The sequence below is a fragment of the Rhinolophus sinicus genome, chromosome 14, assembly GCF_057876585.1.
Source record: "Rhinolophus sinicus isolate RSI-liver-muscle chromosome 14, RSI-T2T, whole genome shotgun sequence".
NCBI classification, from domain to species: domain Eukaryota; kingdom Metazoa; phylum Chordata; class Mammalia; order Chiroptera; family Rhinolophidae; genus Rhinolophus; species Rhinolophus sinicus.
In genome coordinates this window covers 24157068-24169598 of record NC_142514.1, presented here as the reverse complement: position 1 = coordinate 24169598, position 12531 = coordinate 24157068, and the positions used below count along the sequence as shown (strand labels likewise).

The window sequence follows — 12531 nt, the reverse complement described above, 5'->3', positions numbered from 1 at the left end:
GTTCTTGCCTCATCTTAGCTCAGGAACTTTACAACTCTCCATGTTACTTTCCATTCCTGGAACCCTCCCCGCCCTCCTCCCCTCCCCATGCTCATCAGAATTGGGCAGAGGGGATTTGGGGAGAAAAATTAAAGACTCAATAAGCCTGAGGCTGTAAGTCCTTCAACCTGGTGCCCCGTTCCAAAGAGAGGGAGCTACAGATGTTCCTGGGGATGGGGATTCCTAGCCATATGTACCAACAAGGTAGGACCTGGACTTGTCTTGATTCCTGCTGGTGAGAGGCTGGAGCTGCTGCAGGCCAGTCTCCCAGACTTTCTTCTGTGGCAGCGCCTGCTTTAAGCTGCTGCCTGGCACCCCACATCATCTCTCTCCAGCTGATGCTGGGGCTTAAGCTGGCCGAGCTCCATTTTTCTTCATCCCACCCAGTTTCTGATGCGTTTTGCCTCTAGCTAGCCTGACAATTCCTTACTTTATGGATTCTTGTTGGGTGGAGAAACTTCTGGGGCTTGTCTGATTTTGGAATGGTCTGTAGTTACCATTGAACCCTTTTAAATTAACCTTCCAGGAGTCTAGGGCAAATGCTAAGGATAATTGTTTCCATTTTACAGATGGGAAGACTGAAATTCAGAGAGGGGCTTCTTGTTTGTTTGGTTTTTCTCTTAATCTACTAAGATCAGTAGCAGAGGTTTTGGAGTGAGGGGATAAAGGGAGCAAATGCTTTTGTCTAGAAGGGCTTAAACAGACCCCTTCCAGTGTCTTACCATCCCATGGTCAGGAAACCTTTCCAGAGTCTGATTTCATTCCCACTTGGTGGATTCAAAGCTTTGTCTCTCAGTGGGGGCTGGAAGAACAGCTGTGTACCCTCCACTATACAAGCATTATGTCTTGATTCCCTCTTTACCCACCCTCCCTCCAGTTTGAAGGCTGCTGGCTCAGCGGGCCTCCTGCTGTCTGGGGAGTCTGGGTTTGAGCTGGGGTGAGGCAGTGGCACCATCGTTATGGTAACGAGCTGCCAGCTCATCGTTGCTAATAACTTGTCAAGTCCCTGGGCTCAAATGCAGTATGCCTTCCCACAAGCCCTTCTCCCCATGTCACAGAAAGATAAAGTGAGGCTGTGAGGGAGGGGCCTATGAATAAGGGAATCTTGGGCGATAGGTGGCCTTGTCCTTGGGGTTGTAGGTGAACAGCTGAGGGAGGTCACTTTGGAGCTGGTTTACACATATGCTTACATAACTTTGCATGGGCTGTTATATGTCAATACATTCAGAACATACTTATATAAACCTGTACATGCTGGATGACATGTTCATGAGCTTTTACACAGCAGCCCACAGGCACACACGCTTCCAAGCATCAGGACATGCTTGCGCATGAATACTGCCTCTGCCATCTGCACAGAAGGCCCCCAAAAAATCTGGGTTTGTGGGGGTGTCCAGGTATGTGGGTTGGGATCTGATCTTTTTCTGATGCCACTTCAAAGTATCTTGTTAACAAAGGGACAGAATGGTCCCAGGGTTTCTTCTTCCTTCCAGGCAAGAGCTCAGAATGGGAGAGGGTTGGGGATGGTGTGGGGGCCCGAAACTCCCAGCTCCCAAAGGCCACTGCCTCTTTGCCCTTTGAGCTCAGGTATCCTCTGCCCCCCTCACTCTCTATTCTTTCTCATTCTCTTCTCTTCCTGTGTGTAAATATTAAAGAGCTGAGCCTGCAGGGCTCATGTAGACATGGGGAGAGAATGAAATAAAAAAGGATTCCCTCACCCCCATCCTGACACCCCCACCCTGCAGTCCCCCGCTCCTGCCTCCTTCCCTCTTCTTTCTCCCCTCCCCATCACTCAGTGCTTCTACAAGTCTCTCCTCCCCCCAGTCCAGATGGGAGCTGGCTCCTTCAGAAAGGGGGCTCAGAACAGGGTGTGGGGAGCTACCTCTCTCTGCCTCCCCTCACCACATCTGCCTACAGGGCTGGGAACCCCTAGGTGAGTAGTTCTTTAATTTTTGTGGTGGTGGTTAGGAAAGAAAGTGGTTTTGAGAACCAGCTGTGAGTGGCGTTGTGAAGCGCAGGGCTGAAAGGAGGTGGGTGGGGTCCTGTCTCTAGGCTCCCTCAGGGAAGCCTCGTGTCTGGGTTTTTTTTCTCTCTTTGGACATAGACTGAAGGGAGGAGTACCAGGTGCCTCGGGTGGATGGGAGCGAGTGTGGGAGGGGCAGGGGAGAGGGGCTCCTGTTCTAAAGAGGGTGTGTAGTGGGGTAAGCCTGTTCATTTCTGGCAGGCTGGGTTTCTGGCACGCGGCCCGCAGTCTCTGGGAGCTGTCCCGAGTGCTGAAAGGGACTCGGAGGGAATTTGCTACTTTGGAACTATCCTGGGTCCTGAAAGGGGCTGCGTTGGGGCCGATGATGGAAAGGCGGCTGGGCAGCGCTGAGGGCTCGCTAGAAAAATTCTCCCAGATGACCCACTTTCCAAGGACAGAGTCCCTGGATGGAGACAGATTTGGGGGTCCTCCCTCTGGTTTTAGGCCTCACAGTTATTGGTGGTATTTGGAAAAGGGATTCCTCTTTCCCTGTTTCAGTTCCCCCTCCCCTTTCCCAAACCACCCTACTGTTAGCATGGGGGTAGGGATGGAGGATGATATTGTGGCTGTGAGCTCTCATCATAGTTTTTAGTATAACAAGCTTGGGGGTACTGGCACCAGCCTTTCTTCTACTGGGTCTCAGAAGTTCAGGCTCAAGGCAGTTCTGGATTAGGAGAGCTTACTTAGGTTTTGCCTGGAGTGGATAGAGCTAAAAAGTTCAGGAGAATTTGATTGACTATGTGGCATCCCTTTGCCCACCATCCTTTGGAGTTCAGGACAAGGGACAGTAAAACATTCTGCAAGCCTGTCTTATGCTCTGCCCACTTCAGCCACAGCTCAGAGCAGCATTTGGGAGAGGATTTTCTTGGGGAGGAAGATTTCTAAGCAAAGAATTCAAAGAGTGGGTGGGGTTTTTCAGTGCCATGGAGTTGAGAAGGAGGAGGCTACTGGAGATGGGGCAATGGGAAAAGAGGAAGATCTGGTGGAAAAAAAATATTCAAATTGGGGGATAGGGTCTAGGTTTCAATCCTCAGTTCCTTTGGAAATTTTTACCCCACTAACCTAGGGTCAGAGTCATCTCAATTTTTGGGGTTCTTATTCTCTGTTTTTGTAATTCCAAAGGGAATAGGACAAGGAGTTATTTCTTCAGGCCCCTTCCCTTGTTATCCCAGGGGGATGAGAGCCAAATGTCAGGACATGCAGATGAGACTGTGGGGGAATAACAGGCAGGAAGGGTTGATGGCAGCTTCACCTTCCATCCCCAAGAGCACAATCAAATATTCAAATGGGATCCTTCTTGAGGGGAGAGGAAGGAGAAGTTTTCCAGATGATGCTAAGCAAAAATAGGTGTGGTAGGAAGTTCAAGAAAAGGGTGGGTATTTAGGGACCCCAAGCTGAACCAGTTCATCCCTTCCCAGTTGTGACTTCTAGTTTAATAAGGAGCCCCTCACCCATCATCTTTTTGATGTAGCTCATCAAGATGATTCCTCCCATTCTCTAGCTGCTTGGGAAGAGCTGAGTTTTCCTATGCTGTTGGTGCTGGGAGGTGGTGGGTGTGGGTGTGGGTGCCTGTTTGGGGAGGGGAGGTGTTTATGCTCCACTCAGCTCCCTTGGTTACATAACAGCTTTGATAAGACTTTACTTTGGAGCTGCTGCTACTGCCTGAAGCAGTCACCCCTCCACCCCCACATGGAATTCTGGACGTCCACCCCCTTCTCCCTGGCCTCTTGGAGAGTCCTGCTATTCAAGATCCAGTGTTTCAGCAGCAGCTTTCTTGTTGGGAGGTGTCTTCAGCTTGGCTCCCTGTTCCCTACCCAGCTCCTGTTTTTTAAATACTTGCTTCTTTTGTTATCTTGAGCCCAGGTCACCCCCTTTACATTTTTAAGCCTCTAGGTCTATCCTCTCCTTGGCAGGGCCTTTGGACTGGGATGGGAGGGGTTCACTGAACATCATGAAGCGGACCTCTAGGGAAGAAAGAGGCATCCTAGGAGATTTTAGGGCCCAGAGGTAATTTTCTTCCTTTGCTCCAATAACTGTTTTGGAATCTGGGAACACTGGACCATACCCCGAGGTACTGGGAGGAAGGACTCTGGCCTTGATATTTTCTCTTCTAGAATTAAAGAGTTGTGTGGGTATACATGGGGGGGTGGGGACTGCTTCTTGGGCATATTCTGTTGATGATAGGAACAACTTTCCAAATGGAGAATTGGGAAACTGGCAAGAAGAGAGAGCAAATGAAAACTTGTGAAGTCACTTGGAGAGAATATGGACTCCTGGCTTTGTGCACAGGACAGAAGCCAGAGGAAGGGCTGGATATCACTGCTATTCCAGTGCAAGTGCATTTCTGCCTATGAGTGGGTATATCGCTGTGTATATGCACGTACATATGTGTGAGTATGCTGTGTGAATGTGTACAAACATTTGTGAGTTTGTGTATGAGTGTATATGTGTGAGTATGCTGTGTGAATGTGTACAAACATTTGTGAGTTTGTGTATGAGTGTATATGTGGACACATATACATGTGTACATGTATGTATGACATGTATGCATCCATGTCTATATGTGACTGTGAAGGCAATTAATTAAACGTGTGTGTGTGTGTGTGTGTGTGTGGTGCTCATCCAGTGATGCACGTATGTGAGTGTAAGTGTGAATGTGAACATATATGTGGGGACACATACATGCACACATGAATTATCAGCATGTGAATATATATAATGTACATAAGTTGAGTCATACATGTGAATAAATGTGACAGAGAGAAAGAATGAGACAGAGAGGGAAAGAGCAAGAGGGAGAGAGGTTCTGATTGAACATTGAGGCTGCCCGAAAGTTGTTTTCCTACAATCTTGAACTTGATACACCCTGATGCCTGTGACTCTTTTCCAGAAAGCAGACTCCTTGAGGTCCCTCAAATTCTCATGTCATGGGGACCCAATTGTTCCCCACCACCATTCCTATGAAGAGAGTTTGCAGAGGAGAAACCTGTGCAGCCTTGGGGACAGCTGAGTAAGGGAGCCGAGCCTAAGCCGGATCAGAAGCTATGTAGTTCAGGAGTGTATGCAGGGAAAGAGTCTGGGAGCTTGAACATGAGCAGTGGTACAGAAATTCCAAGACTCAAGCAGAACAAGTTGGGTTTAGTGGATGAAAGGGGCAGGGATATTACGGAGGTCCAAGTGTGTGTATAAGCCTCACACGTATGGGGCATGTGGCAATATGTGTGTACAGATATATGTGTATATTACTTGTCTATTAATTAATATGCATATCTCAACATAAATGCACTAACATGTACACACATAAATGTACAGGAATTATATCAACACAGGAATTTGTCAATATGTACATACATGCTAACACACATACATATGAACAGAGTATGCAGAAATATGTGGGCATATGCTCACACTGGCCTGAATGCAACATGTGTCCCTAACTCATCCGGGCTAGTAACAGCCTGGAATAGTCCCTTTTCCATCACATGTGCCTCACCCAATGCGGACATTCATTCAACCAATGTTTATTTTATGCCTGTGGTGTGCCATGTACTCTCCTGGACACTGGGGATGGTTCTTGAACTCAGGTAACTTACAATCTAGAGAAGGTAAAACATCTGGAACCAAGTAAGGAGCGTGTTAAGCAAGGTAGGAGCACATAAATGTCCATTAGGAGCTGTGGGGACCTATGAGGGGTGTGTCAGTTCTGGAGTGGGGAGAAGAGGGGCTTGGTAAAGCATCCATAGGAGAGGAGGTCTTTGAGCCGAGGCTTAAAGGTTGAACCGGTGTTCACCAGATGGGCAACTGTAGGAAAAGGTGTTTCAGTGACAGGTGTCCCTATTTCCACCCTTGCCAGCCCCTCCTCCACAGATTCTCCCCCTAAATGCAGCTAGAGTAAGATGAGGTCATGCCTTTCCAGTGGCTTTACATTTCATTGGGAATGAAATCCAAAGTGCTTAGTAGGTTCTGAGTAACGTAAGTGCTGTGAGTAAAATAGTCCCCAGTGAGGAACCTGGTCTCAGGTGCCACCCTACACAGGCTTCCTTTCAGTTTCACAAAGATGCTGAACACAGTCCCACCTTGAGGCTGTTGTACTAGCTTTTCCCTCAGCCTGAAATGCTCTCCCCCAGATACCCACCTGACTTGCTCCCTCACTTTATTCAAATGTTTGCTGAAGTCACTTTCTTGGAGAGGCCCCCGCCCCAAAGTCCATCTTAAATAGCACCTGGTCATTCTAGCCCCCTCACCCTACTTAACTTTTTTTTTTTCAGCACCTACCTCCTCCATTTTATATATTTTTAAATCATCTCTCTTTTTCCACTAGAATATAAACTTCATGAGAACGGAAGCTTCATCTGTTTTGTGCATTGCTGTACCCAGTATGACCGGAGGAGTTCCTGACTTGGAACTCCTTTTGAATAAACAAGTTTTACGTAGATCCCACTAGCAGCCAGTGAGGAGAATGGATTGAGTGGGGCCAAGATGCAAGGCAGGGAGACCAGCGAGGTACCTGTCGTAATAGCCTTAGTGAGAACTTAGGATGAGGGCGGCCTGATGTAGATTGCTGGCAGTGGAGGTGGAGATACAGACACACACATGCATGAACACACACGCACACACATGTGCAAGTATATATTTTAGCCAGTCAGATCTACTGTCTTAGTCAGTAGGGGAAGGCTTAGGAAGAAAGTAGAAGTGTCTTGATGTGTATATGTGGCATATATGTCATGTATGATACGCTCCAGCTAACCTGGCCTGCCCTTCTCCCGTCCTTTGGATCTTGTCACCACCATCCCACATATGCCTACCCCTGCCAGCTGGGCTGCAGAGGCTGCCATGCACAGGTCCCTCTGGTTTCCTTGAAGTTAATGATACAGAGCTCCCAATTTAGGGAACAGGGGTAGGGGTAGGGAACAGGGTCCCGAACAGTGGGAAGGTTCTCAGCAAGTCAGAGCCACAGAGACTTAGAGACACTTGGAGACAGGCATTCGGACACTGAGAAGAGTGCTCAGAGCCAGGAGCTCAAGCCTGGCCCAGACTTCCTGAGGCCAGACACGGTAGGAGGTAGGACAGCATCCTCACACAGCGTCTATGGTCTGGTCCCTACCTCCTTCCCTCCTTGCTTCCTTTCCTTGCTCCACTCCCACTCTTCTCTCCTGCTCGAGTGGGTGCCTTGGCCAGGTATGGGCTTAATAGGGAGTGAGTGGTCTCCCCCAGGCTGTGATGTCAATTCAGGTATGGAGGACACCCAGGGAAAGGGGACCCGATTTCTAGAGGACAGGCTGGGGATTTGGTGGTAGGGAAGGAATCTCTGAATCTCAACTTCTGGCTGAGAATTGGAGAATTGAGCTTGTGTTGCAGAAGCAGGAACTGAGTTTAGACCCCGGGCAGGCCCAATCAGCTGCTAGCGTGAAGGGACTGGGACTTACAATGTGGGGAAAGCTGGGAGATGAGAAATGGAGGAGGAAGTGGGAGTTGTGGGCCCTCCCGGGGCCACTCCTTGACCTATAGGGGAAAGGAGGGGAAGGCGTCAGACCTAAGATCCTCTCTGAGAGTTCCTCTCCCAGACCTCCAAGCGCGAGCCTGTGTTTGCCTCATTCTCTCTAGAGGCCAGTGCTAGAGCCCCTTTTGCAGGTTCTAGGGTGTACTGGGGCCTTCTGCCAATCTCCTCTCTTATCTGGACTAGGGGCGGGGGCGCTGCAGCCGCTTCCCTCCCACCTGGGCTCTGAGCATGGGGGTTGGGACAAAACAGCCGCCAGAGCCGCCCACCTGCCCGCGGTGTCATGGCAACGACTCTGCCCACGTGGACGATGAGGAAAGGGAGGAGAGAAGAGAGGAGAGGAGAGGAGACTTCACGACAGACGTGAGAATGGGAGGGGGCTCCTCAGGGTCCTGAGTGCTGGAGTCCCCACCCCTCCAGCCTGGTACGGCCCTGGCGCCGTTCACCCCAGTGCCCCCAGGGCCTGGTGGGGCTTGTGCTCCAGTCCAGGCCTCAGAGTGTGCATGCCCTTGGGTATCCTGAGTATGATGACCTTGGCCTCCTGTGCTGGGAGCCCTGGCGGGTCCTCAGAAAATGGGGCTTTGGCATGGGTAGACCTCTCCTTCTCTTCCCACCCTATAAGTCGGGGATGGTGCCTGGGGCTGAGGGGATGAGAGCCCGACCTACTTCTCCATTTTCTCACTATTTTTCAAAAGGAAAATGACCCACTTTTTAGCCAATAGGACTGGAGCCCGTTCCCAGGCTGATTGCCTTAGCCCCCCCCCGCCCAGGCCTCTACCCCATCCTCAGCTTATTGGCCACGTGCTGGACCCACTTCTTGAGGGAAGCAGGTGCACTTGTGTGGAGGGGTCCTTCCCTGCCATCTGTGTCAGGCTGGCGAGGGGTCTGTTCTGTGTGGGCCAGGGGTGGGCCAGGGCTCCACTGATCCTACCTCAGCTCTACTTTGGGCAGACCCCATTGGTGGCCCTGGTCCTGGGCACTTTGAGTGTCTGGTCTGTTATTCCCTTACTATACCAAGACTCACCTCTAGGAGGGGCAGGAAGGGTTCTGGGGAGGGTCAGAGGAGGATCAGAGCAGGACCCTCCCCTCACTCTATATAAGTGGTAGTGGTGGGCAGTCGTCCCAAGTTGCTCCATTTCCATGGAAGAGCCTGTGGTCCATCTGTCTGTCTGACTGTCCGAGAACCCTCCTCGAGGGTTCTGTGCCTTTCTTCCCAAGCCCCTCCCTCCTCTCTAGGATATTGGTCTGGGCCTCAGAGCCCCCTCCCTCCCTCAGCTATATTGGCCTGGCTGGCTTGGGGGGTGATTAGGGGTTTAATTATTTAGTTTCTCCAGCTCAGTAGATTAATTCCATCCATCACAGGCAGGCTGAGCCTTCTACCCCTCTCAGGGCTGCCTGGCCAACCCCAGAGGGAGCGAGAATCATTGCTCACCTGGGCCTAGTATTGGATCTGGGAACAATGGATAAAATTCTTGTTGGGGGAGGATTTGGTGTATGACATTGAGCAGATGTGGGTGCGAAAGTGATGTGAAATGAAATTGTGTTTCTTCTGTATGGAGATAAACATGTGGACATGTATATAAGGTTCTATATCTGGGCAGCTTCTGTGTGCACAACCATCGGTATCCATTGGATAAAAATAGATACTGCGTGAACCTTGTGGAAGCAAGTTTGTGTGTTCTGTGCACATTATATGGTGATGACTATATATTTGAAGTCAAATGCTGTGTGCGTTGTGTTGGATGACTCTGCATGGCTGTGTAATCTGCCTCTGGATGAACACATGTGTTCAGTTGTGAATAAGCAGTCATGGGAACATGTATGCCCGTGTGCGAGGGAGGCATGGCAGGGGTGGAGGTTTCCTGAGGTTGCATGATGGATCAGGGCACACTGGGGGTCTACCTGGTGACCTCATCAGACAAGTGTGGTTAGACAGACATGCTGCTGCTTTCGACCTGCCAGGGTTTGGTCTCTTAGTGGTTGAGCGTGTCGGGCCTGGACTCAGACCTGGATTGAAATCCCTCTTCCACCATGACTTGTGACCTTGGGCAGTTTTCTTTACATTTCTAAGCCTTAATTTCCTTATCTGTAAAGTGGGAGCAATAATGGTACCTCATGATAGTTGCAAGGACTATGCGAAGAAGTGTATCTAAAGCATTGAACTCAATGCCTGCTGAGTTGTAGGCATTCTGAGCCTTAGACCTCAGAGTTGAAAGGCATCAGAGGTTGTTTGGCCTGAAATGTATTCAGTGCTTGAATCCATCGTATGCCATCCTCCAAAGTAGCCCTCCAACTTCTGTGTGCGTGCCTCTCTGGACAGGATACTCCCAGATCTTTAGGGAGCCCAGATTATACTGGACCACCTCTGCCTGCTGGGGAGTTTGGGTCCAACTGCAGGGTGTCATTTCCCTCCTATCCTCTCCTATTCTTCTCCTCTCCCTATGCCCCTGTGAGGGGTACTCCTTCTTGATGGCTCAAACACTGACCCTGAACTTACTGAGCACTTACTATATGCCAGGTCTTGTCCATACAGAGATAGATCAGATGAATACTTGTTTTAGAGGCACTCACAGCTTGCAAACAAATGTTTACCCTACTTGTGTATGGGACCCAAGATGAGGTAGCAACCACTGTGCCCTCGGGTTGATGGGGAGGGTACGTTTAAGGAATCTTTCTTGGAAGAGAGGATACCTGAACTGCATCAGAGGGCAAAGTTGGGAAGATAGGCCTTCCAGGTTGAAGGATCTCACAGTCTGTGTTGCCTCTTCTCCCCATGCCCTCTCCCACAGTAGTTCTGGCTTCTGATAAGCCTAGAAGCCAGAGATGAGAGCAGGGGCTAAGATACCCTGGAGGCTGGGACAGGATCAGGCAGAGTTGGCGGGTGAGAGGTGCCACCACATGAACCTGGCAGTTAGTCAACTAACCACTCTGTGGGGTCCTGTGAGGCCCAGCCCTGTGCTTGGCTCCTCTGTGGGAGAGGCCCAAAGAAGGATGTAGGCCCTAGTGCAAGCAGGCCCTGTCTTAGCTCACAGAGAGAGCTTATAGGACAGCGAGCTAACCCAGGAGGCAGTCCTAGCTCTGAACTCCAGCGGGGAACCAGACATTTGGGCCAGAGAGTAGGAAAGGCTATGGGCCTAGTCTGGCTGAAAAGCTGCTGCCCAGTGGACCTCGCCGTTAACTTGGGATCCTACCTGTTGTTCTCTGATGGCCCTGGCAGGCTCAGGTCTGGCGGCATTCTGGCAGCGGAGGCAGCACCAGCTCAATTCTCATCAAATACATACAAATGAAAGAAGGCACTAGGGTGCTCAAGTCAGGAGAAGCCAATGTATGGAGACATACGTGCCACTTGCCTTGGGCAGATCAGTTTATTTACTCACTGCCATAACCTTAGGAGGTAGGTATTGTTCTCCCTATTTCACAGATGAGAAAATTGAGGTTCAGACAAATAAAACAAGTTGTTTGTGGTCATGCAGGTAGGCTGCAATATAAAGGTTGGAGGCAGATGACCGTCTTTCTAATCCCAGCAACAAGGTCACTGGGCCTGCCCTTCCAGATTCCTGGAGTTGGAAGAGAGACCACCAGCCCTGCCTGAAGGTGTTGGTGTGGTCTGCAAATCAAAGGCCTCTAGTTCTCTCAGATGCCACCATCTTTGGCCACCAGGGTTGCTCTGCTGTCTCTGGCATGCTCAAGGGGTGGGAGGTCCTCAAAAGGCAAACAGAAATGCAGGCTGGATTTCTAATCCTGAATCCTCCAGGAGTTCTCTGAAGCCTCTAGAGCAGGGGTGTCCAAACTTTTTTCAACGTTTTTTACCAAGGGCGATATGTGGTAAAATACACAAACAGCTGGGCCACTCACTCTAGGTGAAGTACGTATTGCCTCACCTGGTTTATTTAAACAAACTGAATATATTTTTGGAATTTGCTGCGGGCCAATTAACAATGGATTGTGGACTGCAGTTGGCCCGCGGGCTGCAGTTTTGACAACCCTGCTCTAGAGGGAAAGAAGTGGAGGTCCTTTCTGTGGGCTGTTGGGCACAGGTGTAGAGTGGATGAGGGCAGCAAGTGAAGAGTCATTTATGCAATAGATATTTTTTGAGCACCTGTTAGTGCCAGGCCTTGTTCTAGATACTGAGAATACTGCAGCACGTGAGGCAGACATAGTCCGTGCTCTCCTGGAGCTTACCTTCTGCTATGGGGAGGCATACTATAAACATGTCATAGCTAAAGAAAATAATTTCAAAGAGTGGTAAGTGCCATGAAGGCAACAAAACAGGTGATATAGAATGTACGTGGGGGATGGGGCTCGATTCTAGTTAGTGAGTGGTCAGGGAAGGTGTCTCTGAGCTGAGACCCAAAAGAGGAGACAGAGGAAGCCATGGGAATATCTGGGGCAGAGCGTTCCAGCAGAGAGAACATCAAGTGCAAAGCCCCCGGAGGTGGGATTTTCAAAGAGATGATAGGTAGTGTGGGTTATTCACAGGCTGAGCACTGTCCAATGGGTTCAGGAGATGGATTTAGACTTGGAACTGCCTAAATGTCTCTAGTGTTTGGGAGCAGTAGCCCATTTTCTGTAAAATTCCTACCCTAACCCCCCAGGAAGTGTTGATTAAATAAAGTAATGAAGGTGAACTTTTTCATTCACCTTTTTCATTCACCCCAACCCTCCCTCCTTCTATTTTGTTCTTCCTCCCTTCTCTGCTTTCTGGGTCAGTGAGAGTAGGAGAAGGAAGTTTTCCCCTGGGGTCCTAAGGGCTGAGTCTTTAGCAACTGGGCTGGGTAGTGTTGTTGATAGAAGCCCGGGACCGGGATACCAGCTCAGCTACAGAGGTTTTGCCGAAGGCACTGGGCAAAGCCAGTGTCAAAATGGTCCAGGGGACTTAGGCAGAACTGGATGCAGGAGGACAGGGGGAATGGGGGAGGAATGTCTATCTGGGGCTCAGGAGTATGGGCTGCAGGTCAGAAGCTCTGTGTTC

General features: G+C 49.9%; 1 protein-coding gene across 5 annotated transcripts in view; it reads left to right on the top strand.

The window, feature by feature from the left end:
- The window catches only part of DLGAP3 (DLG associated protein 3), a 65665-nt gene that overhangs the window by 3180 nt on the left and 49954 nt on the right, over positions 1-12531 (top strand). The window contains exon 1 of one of the 5 annotated variants that reach the window (XM_019730094.3): positions 1597-1972. The exons of the other annotated variants lie outside the window; for them this stretch is intronic. The gene's annotated coding sequence lies outside the window, so the exon portion shown is untranslated. Of the gene's footprint in view, positions 1-1596; positions 1973-12531 lie in introns of those variants that run through there. 5 annotated transcript variants of the gene reach the window in all.